Genomic DNA, 15,768 nt, shown 5'->3' on the forward strand with positions numbered 1-15,768 from the left:
TGACTTTGTAAGCATGATATTCAGGGGAAGCTTGTAGGTTTCAGAATATGCGTCAGTTTAAAAAAATAACCAAAATATAATTTAGGGGTCTATATATCACAGGCAAAATCAATAAATCCTGCAAAAACTGGAGAATTTTTCAGGACATAAGGCTTTTGCCTATTTCAGGGCTTCCCAAACTGGATTCTCATCCTAACAGTCCAGGTTTTAAGGATATCCTTGCTTGTGCACAGATGCTAAAATCACACTGCCTGAGGTACTAAATAAATCACCTGTGCTTAAGCATGGATATCCTAAAAACCTGGACCATAAGGGTGCCTTGAGGACCGAGTTTGGGAACCACTGACCTATTTATCAAACTCCCCCTGTTGGTGGTAGCCTCCAGCAGGGGGATTCTGCAATGCTCTCCCATGCTATTTATTATGGACGGCAGCTGTACACGCACCGCGATGGGTTTTTGATCGCTAGCTGGGGCTGCCCCCAGGAAAAAATGCTTTATTATTGAAATAATGCATTTGTTCATTTTTTTTATTATTATTATAATATTTAAAAAAAATTATTTTGTATATTTGAATAAAATATAAACTGATAAACCAGGTCACTCATGCGCTTGATGACACCTAACTGGCCTGGCAAGTGATAAAACTACTATTCCTGTTACCAGACAGAATCACCAGAAAGCTGAGTGTGAGCATCTCTCAGCTGCCCCGCTGCCTTTTTTGTGTGTGTGATAAATCGCGCCCAATACAATATTTTATTGTTGCAATGGGTGACATTACACAATTTGGCTTTTCAGGATGATGTATTAAATAGGCCCCTAAATGTCTCTCTCTGTGGTAATTATTTATGAAGAAACATGGACTGTTCCACCTCACAAATGTATCCTTTGTTGCATTTGTGCCAAGCGGTTATGATGCATCAGGTCATAGGGTATTACTACATGAAATTGGGCAGGTCCTGCGGATGCTCCAGACGGTAACCCTGCACAGTATATACAGTCGATCGGGCGTCCTTGGGTGATGTACTTACCGGAGCTGCCGGGGCATGCCCCCTTTGCGTGACGTCATGACATCACATGCTCATTGGGTGGGGCTGGCACAGGGCGCTGATGTGCCCAGTTACAGTGACCTTAGCTTTCATACCACCTCAAAAACTGTTTAACAAACTGTAATCAGACACTCAGATGGGCATTTTTGTAAAAGTGAGTCAAACTTGAAACAATACTGAATGGAATAGAAGTATAGCAGAGAGTAATGACCTTGGTCACTTTAGGTTTTTGAAGTACAGTACACTGGTGTATGCCATGACTCCATTAATCCCTACACATGGTACCAGTTAGCAGACTCACCCACAACATCAATGGAATAATATTTGGTTTCAAAGTAGCTAGGGGACAGAACAGGAATAAGAATCAATTGGATTTAATTTCAAGATATCTAACATTCCACATTCCCCAGCTATTACAGGAGATTGAGCAATGCTGTTCAAACCAGGAACAGTTTCCAAATTTAGCTTGCATTCTAATTTTGTTGAGAAAGTGAATTGTCACAAGGTGCTGACATGGTGATTGAAACCAGGCACTCTCAGGACCAGTCAGTGTGACTGTCATTCTGTCTCCCTGGCTACCAATCAGTCACTCTGCTTTATTGACATAAATACAACGCCTGTCATTTTACACCTACTGCAGAAACTCAGTGGGAAGCAGTTAATGCCAATCATTCCGATCAGCTCTAAAGTAAGGGAACATTCTCAGGTGGCAGATTGTGCAGTGGCGGAAGTATTGGAGGCAACTGACAACGAAGAAGTTAAAGTATTATTATTTTAAGAGTCATCTAAAAAACTGCAGTGGGTAAAGTCAATATATATCTAGCCTGACAAAAGGCTCTCAGAGGACTGAAACTTAGAAATTGACATGTTTTATGTAGTTCACACGGGTGTGGTACAAAATGTCGACACTCAGAATGTCGCCATGGACATGATGTCAACTGGCATATTGTCGACATTGTGGATGTCTACAGTCTGCATTTTGACAATGCTGATTTCTATAGGTTAATGAACTAACCCTAACATTAAATCTAACTCTAACCTTAAAATAGGCAAATATTGCGTCTGATTCAGAGATGTTTGCTAACCAAATGGCTAGCGTACACCTCCAATGGTTTAGGGTTTACGCATGTGCAGAACGGATTCTGCGATCTTGCTGGAAGACACCCCCTCCCCCAAGGCGCAGCATGATTGACATTTGGTATGATTTGGGCAGTGGAGGGATGAGGCCAGGGTCTGCGTCTGTGGGCGCAGTTTCCTGGCCTCGCAGCTGCCAGGACCCGGCCAAGCTACGGTAGCTGAAACTCAAAAGAGCAACCATCAGTCGCGATGTTTGTGAAGGTGATTCCAAGCTGCAACCTCAGTCGCAGTGCTGGGACCGTAGATGCAGTAAGGTGGGGTCTGTTTCCTACAGAGCACTCCTGCTGCATTTACATTTGAGATGGATGGTATTCCACAGCCGCTTGTGTGCTGCTCTGCAATTCTGTACATCTCTGAATCAGGCCCATTCTCTTTTGACATTATGACAATGTTGACATTCTGTCATATCGATAATGTGAATGTTGACATACTGAATGTACGTGCACTACTGTTCAAAAGTTTGGGGTCAGCCAGACAATTTTGTGTTTTAAGTATAGAACATATAGTCAACACATTGGCAAGTGTCTGCGACATGCTGAGGATGTCAACATGGTGTCTGTCGGCATGTTAAACCATGTCGAAATTCTTGGGTTGACATTGTGGTGTCGACGTTAGGAATGCTGACATAACTGTCAATAATTTGACCAGATACTCCTAGGTGGAAGGTGATATTTGTAGATTAGTTTATAAAGAAGCTTGATATTTGGGGGCACTTGAGTTTAAATACTGCACCTAATAGGTCCATACTAGTATGAAATACATCACCTAATAGGTCCATACTAGTATGTAATACATCACCTGATAGGTCCATACTTGTATGCAATACATCACCTAATAGGTCCTTACTAGCATGTAATACATCACCTAATAGGTCCACACTAGTATGTAATACATCACCTGATACAGTAGGTCCAAATTAGTATGTAATACATCACCTGATAGGTCCATACTTGTATGTAAATTATATTTTTTTGTGAGGTTCCTTTGAATCAATGGATAACACTCCATATAATAAGATTGTAAACTGACAACAGCTGAGTCATACAGTGCTACCATTGCTGTAACATTTTATCTCTTCATTGATAAAAAAAATCAAAAAGGCCCATAAACATTGCCAATATCTCTAACAAGGTGCCACTGACCACGTGTCATATAGCATGCACTATAAACATTAAAACAATTTGTGCAAAATCCAAGCTAAAATATAGAATATTTAATAATTCTGCAAAGTACTGACATACCACTCTGTTAAATTGTTTACAAAGAATGGATTGTGGCGACAAAAATTTGGATACAATTAAAATTTCTGGCTTCTATTTTCAATTCAGACATTAATACAGGATTTGTATGTGTCATACTCTGAACTTTCCACAGGCAGCCTAAGCAGTTTGACCTTTGATCTTTAAAGAAGTTTTTCCACCACACAATCTTGTTGCATACAAGGGGCGTTGAGAAGGGAAAGAATACTTGCCATTCAACTCAGCTGCTTGAGCATGGCTTGTTTGGTTCCTATGTGTCACTGCTTATAAATTGTCTATCAATGTAGCAGTTTATACGTGTGCACTTGTTTATTCTGTTATAAGTATGAAGCCCACGAATACTGGACACTGGCTATTTCATTAAAGGTCAGTGTGTTGAAAAAACAAGAAAAAAAGGTCAATACGGAACACATTGCGCAAATGCATCGACCCCCGTGTTTTGGTTTTGGATCCAGATTCATCTTCGTGTTTTGGTTTTACAAAACCACCCTCAGGTGTTTTGGTTTTGGATCTGCATTCATTTATTTTTATAAATAAAAAACAGCTAAAATGACGTCATTTTAACCTGTTTACGTACAATCCAAAACCCAAGTTAATTTTTTAAATCCACGTTCCAAACTGCAGAGAGATCCGAACCGAGACTCGGTACCCCAAAGTGATTTCCGAACTCGGACCCCCTAAATTTGGTTGTTGTCGTTTCCCTGAGAACCAGACCCGCACATCCCTAATCAATACATTCAGAATCTGATGCAGAGCTGAACATTTGCAGAGCGTATCCACTACTCATGCTTTGGAACTGAGGGCCTGATTCAGACCCTCTCGCAAGCGGCTGCTTGCTCGTACGTGGCCGATGTTATGCATCCGGGAAGCGCTCGCTCACCCAGCAAAGACAACCCAGTGGAATGAGTGACAGGAGAGGCCGTTTGTGGGTGGTAACAGGGGCAGGGCAGTAACAGGGGAGTGGAGGTGCGAACGCAGGCGTGCCTGAGTGTTTCAACACCATTTCAGAGGCGTGCATAATTAACAGGCAGCGTCAGAGTACACATCACCTGGCTAGTTTATACACTGAAATGCTCGCAGTGCTTGCGGTAGGGTAAAGGCAACTGCAACCGCTGCGGTCAGATCCGATGTAACCTGATGTACCGATGGTTGTATATACTTCCTGGAGATGACCTGCGCTAGTGGGCAGCATAAGACAGGCTGGTGGGTATCTATAAACACAAAGTGATCGCTCGCCAAAACATAGTGGGTGTGCTTATGCCTTGCCGTGCGATCGCCTGCCTTGACGTCACTTAGCTGAATTTGCATACGTTGGGAGCGAGCGGCCGCATCTAGTGGACGGGTTTGAATCAGGACCTGAGTGTACGCAAGTGATATCACGGACACGTGCTTTCAAGCCACATCTTCAATTATACCTGAAAAGGTGTAATTGAGCTGTAATGGGGTGTTCTCATGTAGTCTTATCAACGAAGCTGGATGTACTGTAAGTGTGAATACGCCTAATGTATTATTTGCACCAAGTATAAACTGGTGCAAGCACGTACTGACCAGCGGCAAATCATGGGTACACATATGGGGTGAGTGCTCCGGAAGATGTGTCAAATTCTGCATATGGGTGAATATATGCATTTATGTCTGTTGATGCAATGCATATGTGACTGATTTCTGTTCAACAGGTTTTACTTGTATACATTGAATACTTTGAATGCACATACCATACTGGCCTACACTCCTGTAATGGCCAGGAGGAAAATCTAGTGGTGCTCCCGGCCACCTCTCTCCATTATCCCCCCTGCGACCAAGGGGACCAATTAAGCGATTTGCGGTGAATAGCGTCATCTTAGCCCTGTCCCCTCTATACAATGCCTTTTTTTTGGCACAGTATAGCCGAGGCGGGGTCTAGATGATGTGGTCGTGCTGTCACCCCCTGTACCAACCCACTCTCTCTGCCACCACACCCTCTTTCTGCAGACCTGGCAGCCCCTTCCGGAAGAGGGGGCAGCAAAGTAGGCAAGTATGGTTTATATTCCTGACCACTGAAAAAATACCTGGCCCACTGCAAATTGTTCATGCTTTAGGGCAGGGGTGGGCAATAAGCGGCCCTCCAACTGTTATTGGTCTACAAATCCCAGCATGCATTGCAACATTTTTAGCATGGCCAAATAGCAAAACTGTGGCAGGGCATGCTGGGATGTGTAGTTTTACAACATCTGGGGGGCCGCTTATTGCCCACCCCTACTCTAGGGGAACTGAAAGTGGACCCAGCAAATCTCTTGTGTCTACCTTTGTTCTGCAACAGACAAAAACTCCTGCTGCAGCACATTAGGAACCGTGGAGCCTGATTCAGATGTGGACGGTATTGCACAGCTGCAAGAGTCAGATCACCATCGCGACTCTTGATTGAGATGGTGTCAGCACCTGCAATATACAGTAAGTAGGCTTCAGCCTACTCAGGCTGGCAGCGTGCGAAGCCAGGAAATCTACATCCATCGACGCAGACCCTGCAGCAGTTTCTGCATTCACTCAGTGATGTGCATGCGCTATAGGGGTTTCTCAGTGGTACACATGCGCTGTAGGGGTTCCTCAGTGGTACACATGCGCTGTAGGGATTCCTCAGTGATACCCATGCCCTGTAGGGGTTCCTCAGTGCTACACATGCACTGTAGGGGTTCCTCAGTAGTGTGCATATGCTATAGGGGTTCCTCAGTAGTGTGCATGTGCTATAGGAGTTCCTCAGTAGTACACATGCGGTATAGGGGTTCCGCAGTGATACCCATGCCCTGTAGGGGTTCCTCAGTGGTACACATGCGCTGTAGGGGTTCCTCAGTGATACCCATGCCCTGTAGGGGTTCCTCAGTGGTACACATGCACTGTAGGGGTTCCTCAGTAGTGTGCATATGCTATAGGGTTTCCCCACTAGTGTGCATGTGCTATAGGGGTTCTTCAGTGGTACACATGCGCTATAGGGGTTCCGCAGTGATACCCATGCCCTGTAGGGGTTCCTCAGTGGTACACATGCACTGTAGGGGTTCCTCAGTAGTGTGCATATGCTATAAGGTTTCCTCACTAGTGTGCATGTGCTATAGGGGTTCCTCAGTGGTACGCATGTGCTATAGGGGTTCCTCAGTGGAACGCATGCGCTATAGGGGTTCTTCAGTGGTACGCAGTGGCGTAAGTTCATCCCGAGGAAAGTTATAATTTGGTTGACCCCCCCACTTCCAGTCACACCTGCTGACACTGTAATGTAGCAATTTGCACGCAGACAGGCTATAGATAAAGGAAGCAGCTGATGGTCTGACATGGAGCTCTCCACTAGTGTATGGTGGCTTCTCAGGTGCCGGGAAGGGGTGCCATGTATTGGGCGGCTGTGACAGTACACTCCGGGTACATAGTTACAGCCCTAAGTGAGGTGAATATGTTGTGGATAGAGGAGGAGGAGCCCCTTCAGAGCTAGAGCCTGGCTGCAGGCGCCTCCTTTGTCTCCCATAGTTCTGCCCCTGGTGGTACGCATGCGCTCTAGGGGGGATGTAGTCAGGAAGCCGACGATCTAAATGCCAACTCTCTAATCCCATGTTTAAGTACCAACCAAAGGTTTATAACCATAAATGTCTATATTCCAATTAACTTTATAATGTATAGGTCTTAGTGACAAACTGGTTAGCAAAAACTTGAAGCTGGGTGTTCAGGACTGGAGTCCTTTAAATAAGAGAGTCCAAAAATGCAGCAAAGTTCACTATTGTTGTAATATTATATGTGTCACTCCAAATAAGTATGGCACAGTCTGGTCTTAGTGACAAACTGGTGGACAAAAACTTGAGGCTGGGTGTTCGGGACTGGAGTCCTTTAAATATGAAAATCTAATACATATATACACCGGTTTTCGCGAGAGGCTCACGATTTTTCGGGTAACCCCCCGCACCCCTGGAAGGGTAGGCATTTCTCCCGCATTCTGCCCACTTCCTAGTGAAGTGGGCAGAATGAGAATACCCGCGGCGATCGCGGGTCTCCGTGAAGGGGGCGGGGCTTAATATGTGATTCTGCATGAATCACAGCATTTGGCCCCGCCCCCTATGTAAATTGTACCCAATCGCGGTAGTTTTGCCGCGAGGGGGCGAGGCTTAATGACACGATTCGTTAGGCCCCGCCCCAATCGGCCCCCTGCTGCTTCTTTTACCCGGGCTTCTCCCGGGAAGAGAATCTGAAAGGTAGGTAAGTATGATCTAATAGTAACACAAGTTTCATTAATGTCGTATTAATGTGTGTCTCTCCAAATGAATATGGCACAATAATCAGTGTTTAACAACAGATGACATGCATCCCAGATGGGCAAAAACTGTCGGCAGGGTGTTCAAAATCGCAGTACCTTGTAGTAATTAATTATTACAGGTTGGCCGCGGGGGGGAGGGTTAGGTTTTAGGGCTCCCGGGTGGACTGAGGGTTAGGCAGTCCTCCAGGAGGGTTAGGTTTAGGGTAGGGGAAGGTTAGGGTCAGGCACCCCCCCGGGGGAAGGTTAGGGTTAGGCACCCCCAGGGAGACTTAGTGTTAGGCTGCGGGGAAGGGAGGGTTAGGCACTTGGGGGGGGGGGGAGGTTAGGGTTAGGCACCCCTAAGGGAGGGTTAAGGGGGAAAATAGGGTTAGCGATACTTGCCTTTTTAACGATCGGGATCTTCACCCTGCTGGGCTGCCGCTATCGGGAATTGAACCATCGGCCATGCGGCCAGCGGTAATACCTACTACACCCCCTCAGTGGTATGCATGCGCTCTAGGGGTTACCTAGTGGTACGCATACGCCACAGGGGTTTCTCTGACTTTCCGCACATCCGCAGTAGCAAATAATCACCCAACCCCACAAACAATGACACTGCCTCCACCTCTGAATCTGGAGGTACTGTAGCTTCAAGTTTTCCCTATTAATAAGGTACAGCTATTCACTATCAGTTTCCAGGCTGCCCTGCAGTATCTCCTACATCCCTGCATGAAATGCTGACTGACCTATTAATTCTGGCATATTTTCTGACTCTATGCAGCACTTCATCCTTTGTTCTCCTTCTCTTGCATACACAGAACTGTGAAAAGGGAGAGATAAGTAATGACACTGGGCGCACAGTGTGTAGGTGTCATGTTTCCAGAAGCACAGGGCTGGATCAGTGTGGTCGGGATCCAATGAAAGGGTGAGAAAAATAATCTGACAGGAAGGGAGAGACTGAGAGGAGAGAGGCTAAAACAACAGAAGGCATGCTTGGGGGCCCTGCTGCTGTTACTGTTCCTAGACCAGACAATGCTGATATTTAGAAGACTGTAAAGCTGAAAAGATACAGAGCTATTCTATTTGAGAAGGTACCGTGTTCTAATTACATTTCCACTTCTCAGCTCTCATTATATACAATGCTGTGCCTGGGAAGTATACAGTAAGTTAAGCACTGTGGTAGGACTCAAGGGGAAGGGAGCTCCTGGATACTGAGAAGAGGGGACTGTATAACACAAACCACTGTCTCTCTATAGGCAGGACAGCAATAATGAATGCAAAAGTATTGGAGCCCCTTAAAGTTTGCAAATGTAATGAGCACATAAGGTCTTACTTAATCTATGTAAACTGAACAAGTGCTTTAACTCATAACAACCAATCAGATGTTAGCTTTTATTATCCTGACTCTACAAGCTGTTATATCATTGGGTGCTATGAGTTTTACAGCAGCACAGTGCTTTGCGTACTATGGGCCTGATTGGAGAGTTGTAAACTCTGCCGATTTCGCAGCTATTTATTATCAGTTATATAGCGCCAGCAAATTCCATTGCGCATTATAATTGGGAATAAACAGTAATAGAATCAGACTAGGAAACAACAGACAGACATAGAGGTAAGATTACATTCTATGGCAGTTGAGCGATTATCGTCTATCTGTGCATGCATCAAGGTAGATTACCGTAGTCGCTCGCATCAAGAATTTATTTGCAGTGTGATTGAAATTCAGGGAGCGTAACGAGGAGTGGCGACAAGGAAGGCAGGCGTGCCGCAACTGTTTTGGGGGAATGTCACATCCTGCGATTGCAATTTAGTAAGTAACAAATATGGCTCTGGCATCCCAGTTCCCACGCCCCCATTCTTCGGTACCATAGACTCACTCAGGACTGCAAAAGTCGAATGATCTGCGACCAATGCTGCGTCTTTGCACACAGATGCTGCAACCTTTCATGCGGATGCTAGGACTTGCAAAGCTGCAGGTGGACATCTCAGGACATCTCCCGGCGACTGCGACATTAGCATATACTTATTTATCGCAAAGCCGCGCCATTAGCATACAACTCTCAATCAGGCCCTATGTTATTAAATCGTAGTTTACTAGTACAGTACAATGTTGCCCACATTATTGTAATAAAGCAAATTTTGGAATAAAAGTATTTATAGAAACATCTTTTACCCTGCAAAAATTACTGGTTACTAACATCAACAGAATCATATCCATTCTATGTTTTTAATTTATTAAGTGCGCCATATATTTTGCTGGGAAGAAAGTTTTGTGGGATTAGCTCATTAGGGGGAGATGTACTAAGCTTTGGAAAGTGATAAATTGGAGAGTGATAAACAACCAACCAATCAGCTCCTAGCTGTCATGTTACAGGGGAATCGGTATAATTGGACGTCAGTCCGGCGGAAGAACTACCGACGCCGGAAGGCTGGCAGATGGATATCCCGACAAGATAAGTATAGAGGCTGTCCCTAACCCTCTATCCCCCTAACACTCCCTTAGGGATGCCTAACCCTAACCTCCCCCCAGGGATGCCTAAACCTAACGCCCCCTCCTCGCACCCTAAATCTAACCCCCCGGGTGGTGTGCCTAACCCTAACCTCCCCTCGGGCGTGCCTGACCCCCATAGCCTAACCCTAACCATCCCTCCTCTGCGGCTATCCGCTCCCGACGCCCGGCTCACCTACGATCGGTATGCCATGCATTGGGATTTTGGTTGCGGCTAATGATAGGCGTTGGTATTTAGACGCCTATCATTAGTCCCGTGCCGGAATTTCACTGTCGGGAAGCCGGAGGTCAGCATTTCGACCGCCGGCTTCCTGACTATATACTGTTACAGCTGTGTTTGAAAAATGACAGGAGCTGATTGGTTGGTATTTTATCACTTTCCAGTTTATCACTTTCCAGAACTTAGTACATCTGTCCCATAATATCAAGGTATCTTAAGCTGGGTACACACGTAAAGATTTTCTGTCCAACCATCCAACTAGTTGATTGGTTAGAATGAAAATCTGGTAACGTATGGGAGTAACTGATGATCAGCAATTTTGTCCTAAATGCCTAAATGGGGAAGTGGATTTATGTACAAAACCCTGCGTTACATTCTTCTATATGTATACATACCTGGCTTTGGTTTCTGGTAGGGATATATTTGACCAGAAGAAGTTCTATATCATATCAATAGCACAATCCCACCCACAGTGAAGTGGCAGAATCTGTACACTTTGGGCCTGATTCAGACCCACTCGCAAGCGGCTGTCCGCTCGCAAGTGGATCGATGTTCTGCACTGAGCATGCGCACGACGGAGGGAGCTCCGTCGTGCGCATGCGCCAGACGCGACGAGCGAAGGAAAGTCCTTCGCTCGTTGTGTCTGATCAAAGGGGGCGTGCTGTCGATGTTGATTGACAGCACGCCCCCTTTGGTGGGCGTGCCGGGGGCGTGCCTCCCTGACGGGGGCGTTCCTAAGGGAACGCCTACCGTCAGAAGCCGGCCCACTGACATCACTAGTGATGTCTGTGGGAGTGATTTTGGCTCTGATAGAGCCAAAATCACTCCGGGCCTTGCGGTTGAAAACCTCAACCGCAGGCTCCAGCTCGCAGTTTCGATGGTCGCGATGCTCAAGACCATCGCGGCCATCAAACTGCACGCTCGTATAGGCTGACCCACAGCTATACGAGCGTCCAGGAGAACGCTCCATTTTTATGGAGGGCGGCCCTCATTCAGAGCGTGCGCTCTGCTCAGAGCGTACGGCTCTGAATGAGGGCCTTTGTTTGCAGAAAGCTGAGTACTAAGAGGGTACTTGGGATTTTATAGACATAGATACAATAGGATTATCAGCAAGCATCCAGTATCTGTGCAGAGACCCATTTAAGGGTTGGAGAGCATTGTCACAACTATGGTAGACGCTAGAACCAACACAACAGGATTAATAGATATCAGAATGATCGAGGAGATAGTGTCGTTATGAAGTGCTCCAGCTTGCATAATTTACTGGAGATGTATGGTATTGCTAGTGCCATCAATAGTGATTAATGAGTTGGGGTTTTAAGAGCCTGGGTAATTAGAGCCAATTAGTTACTGCGACTGCATAAATAAAATAACTATCTTCACAGAAGCCCAAATGGGAAAAAAAGGTAACACAACTAGTGGCATAACAGTAAAATAATAATTCACAATGGCGCTAATCACAGTCAATGGTAGGAAAGTCCAGAAAACAAGTTTTTCTTACACTTTATCCACTATTAGGTGATTCTTCGTCATTCAAAAACAAATTCTTCAAAGGTTGTATATTCTCAAAATCCTTTTGCAGAATTTCTCTCTCAAATAAAGAAACCAGAGAAACATAGCGTAATATTGTAAAACACCAGAATAAATTTGGATTTATTGGTAAATCTCAATCACATTTTAAAACAAATAACAAGCATATCACACCAATAGGTGTAGCAAGGGGAACAGTACACGACTGGTTACCCTACTATTCCCCTATTGGTGTGATATGCTTGTTATTTGTTTTAAAATGTGATTGAGATTTATCAATAAATCCAAATTTATTCTGGTGTTTTTACAATATTACGCTATGTTTCTCTGGTTTCTTTATTTGAGAGAGAAATTCTGGAAAAGGATTTTGAGAATATACGACCTTGGAAGAATTTGTTTTTGAATGACGAAGAATCACCTAATACTGTAGTTGATAAGGTGTAAGAAAAACTTGTTTTCTGGACTTTCCTACCATTGACTGTGATTAGCGCCATTGTGAATTATTATTTTTCTGTTATTTGACTCACTTAGAGGACACTATGAATGGTCACATTTATAATTTACAGGCAGCGTCTGAGTGTTTGTGCATATTTTGAATCAAATTCTCTTGTAGCACAACTAGTGGCATGATAGCGGGTGACTAGAATAGAGAAGCTAGAATTACAAATAGACTGTAGAGAGTAAACAGTAGTACCTGACAGGATCTATCACATACCAATCAGGCTTTAGAGCATTTCGAATCCATGTGGCAGGTTACAAGCAAGTGTCCCAGCTCACCACATTAGAGACAGAGATTACCCTTGTACCACCTTTTACATTCCCCTGTGTTTCTCTAAGTGCCACTGAAATCTGGAAGTGAGGTATTAGTCTAGCTAACAACCCGCGGCTTCCGACAGACACAATCTTTGCACGCTCGTGTTATTCTAGAAGTCTATGTAATTATAAATATGATTTTGTTGCAACAGACATCTATGCATATCTCCTAACTGTCCCGGTTTTGGCAGATCAGACCTGATAAAAGGTCTCTGGACCTCATTCAGAGTCGGTCGTTGCTGCCGCACGGTCGTAAGGTAAAAGGGGCCGGATATGCAAATTAAGCGCCCGCAAGTTGCGTTGTTAAGATGGGATCGTTAGCTAGACGAGCGAGGGGAGGATGCGGCCGTAAGACTAAAATTACGCCCCCTTCTCGTTCGCATTACACATCATCTTCGGGCATATAAGGATTAATCGAGACCATCGGGAATCATCGGAGCTGGTCGTAGAGCTTAAGGTTGACCATACCCTCTCTTAAGCACTACGATCAAGTCAGTGTAAAAACCTCCCATGTCACATGTGCCATGACACTACTTAGTTAATTATGCACTCCCATAATCCGTATGCACTCCCATAAAACGCCGTTTGCATAGTCAGGCACGCCTGAGTTCGGATCTCCACTCCCCCGTTTACAAGCACCTTCCCATGTTACCACCCACAAACGCCTCATCCTGTCACTCAAATTAACGACCTGGCCAAGTTGAAGGAGAGAGCAATTTCTGATCGCAGTAGCTAGTTTGCGCACGCGCATTGCGAATTTTACGCATGCGCAGTTTAGCGAACATCGGTGGCATACGACCGTGCGGCCGCAACGCCCGACTCTGAATGAGGTCCTCTGTCCCACTATCCTGCTTTCGGCACATTCCAAGCAATTTAAAGGAAGTCGGCATGTATAGCCCCTGTTACATGCAGCAGAGCCAGGTGCCTCCAGTGGGTGTGACAACGGTGATGTAGAGGGGACTGGGAATGGCCTGTTTGTCGTGTGTCCATGTTATCTATGATACAGCCGTGCCTCAGTATGCCTCTCCAATGAATGTGTCCCATTTTGGAATTTCCCAATGTTGGGAAGTATGTATGGTTATACCAACCACCAGTATTGGAAGATAAACATTATTATTGCTTCTTTGTAAAAACATAAACAATCACAGGAATCATTAGTTAGATCCTCATTTTGGGCACAGGCAGAAACGGTGATCAATGAATATGGGTAGGAAAGAAGATACAATTTTTAATTACCAGTTTTAGATCTGGATTGGTATTTTCTTGATTACACATGCCAATAAGTTACTAATTAGATGGAAAACAATAATTCGTATCTAATCGTATGTGCCTAGCATAAGGAAGGATGGCGGTACAGGTGTAAGGGGCCGTGCAGTGATATAAGGAAGGATGGCGGTACAGGTGAAAGCGGCTGTGCAGTGATATAAGGAAGGATGGCGGTACAGGTGAAAGGGGCCGTGCAGTTATAAAAGGAAGGATGGCGGTACAGGTGAAAGTGGCTGTGCAGTGATATAAGGAAGGATGGCGGTACAGGTGAAAGGGGCCGTGCAGTGATATAAGGAAGGCTGGCGGGAACAGGTGAAAGCGGCCATGCAGTTATATAAGGAAGGATGGCGGTACAGGTGAAAGTGGCTGTGCAGTGATATAAGGAAGGATGGCGGTACAGGTGAAAGGGGCCGTGCAGTGATATAAGGAAGGATGGCGGTACAGGTGAAAGGGGCCGTGCAGTGATATAAGGAAGGATGGCGGTACAGGTGAAAGGGGCCGTGCAGTGATATAAGGAAGGATGGCGGTACAGGTGAAAGGGGCCGTGCAGTGATATAAGGAAGGATGGCGTACAGGTGAAAGCGGCCGTGCAGTGATATAAGGAATGATGGCGGTACATGTGAAAGCGGCCGTGCAGTGATATAAGGAAGTATGGCGGTACAGGTGAAAGGGGCCGTGCAGTGATATAAGGAAGGATGGCGGTACAGGTGAAAGGGGCCGTGCAGTGATATAAGGAAGGATGGCGGTACAGGTGAAAGGGGCCGTGCAGTGATATAAGGAAGGATGGCGTACAGGTGAAAGCGGCCGTGCAGTGATATAAGGAATGATGGCGGTACATGTGAAAGCGGCCGTGCAGTGATATAAGGAAGGATGGCGGTACAGGTGAAAGGGGCCGTGCAGTGATAAAAGGAAGGATGGCGGGAACAGGTGAAAGCGGCTGTGCAGTGATATAAGGATGGATGGCGGTACAGGTGAAAGGGGCCGTGCAGTGATATAAGGAAGGATGGCGGTACAGGTGAAAGCGGCCATGCAGTTATATAAGGAAGAATGGCGGTACAGGTGAAAGGGGCCGTGCAGTGATATAAGGAAGGATGGCGGTACAGGTGAAAGGGGCCGTGCAGTGATATAAGGAAGGATGGCGGTACAGGTGAAAGCGGCCGTGTAGTGATATAATGATGGGAACAGACTGAAGGTGTTATCAATAGATGCTGGAAGCATAATCCTGAAATAGCACTGTGTAATTACATGAGGCTTGACAGACTGTTGTGTCACATGCACATCCATATTAAACATTCAAATTCAAACAACCAACTTGTTCTCTGCTTGAATAAAATAAAATATGCTAATAACAATTAAAACTCCATAGTGACTAATTGAGCATACATTTCTACATTTCATAGCATCTGAAACAATAAGAGGGGTATCCAACTAGCCCCAAACATAGTTCGGGCGCTAATTGACCCCCGTGATCGGCGAAAAATGGGGATTTTCCGCCGATTATCCACGATTTTTCGCCAATGTTTTTTTCACCCTATCTTATTATTTTGGTCGAGGTAATTAGCCGCGATACTTTACCACGGCTAATTGGATACCCCCCTATAGTCTGATCTTAAATTTGAAAGTTCATATTGAGTTTTGACAAACTAGTTTGAAAACAACTGAAATTTTTTTTAGCATTTAAGTTGGCAAATACTGTAGGTCCATATTTTGCCAGGGTGCACAATTTGGAGCACAGGAAACC

General features: G+C 45.2%; 1 protein-coding gene across 2 annotated transcripts in view; it reads left to right on the forward strand.

The window, feature by feature from the left end:
* BBOX1 (gamma-butyrobetaine hydroxylase 1) overlaps positions 1-15,768 on the forward strand; it is a 166,235-nt gene that overhangs the window by 34,421 nt on the left and 116,046 nt on the right. The window contains exon 1 of one of the 2 annotated variants that reach the window (XM_088470464.1): positions 8,631-8,780. The exons of the other annotated variant lie outside the window; for it this stretch is intronic. The gene's annotated coding sequence lies outside the window, so the exon portion shown is untranslated. Of the gene's footprint in view, positions 1-8,630; positions 8,781-15,768 lie in introns of those variants that run through there. 2 annotated transcript variants of the gene reach the window in all.

The sequence above is a fragment of the Taudactylus pleione genome, unplaced genomic scaffold (assembly GCF_031769625.1).
Source record: "Taudactylus pleione unplaced genomic scaffold, aTauple2 ptg000100l, whole genome shotgun sequence".
In the NCBI taxonomy this organism is placed as follows: domain Eukaryota; kingdom Metazoa; phylum Chordata; class Amphibia; order Anura; family Myobatrachidae; genus Taudactylus; species Taudactylus pleione.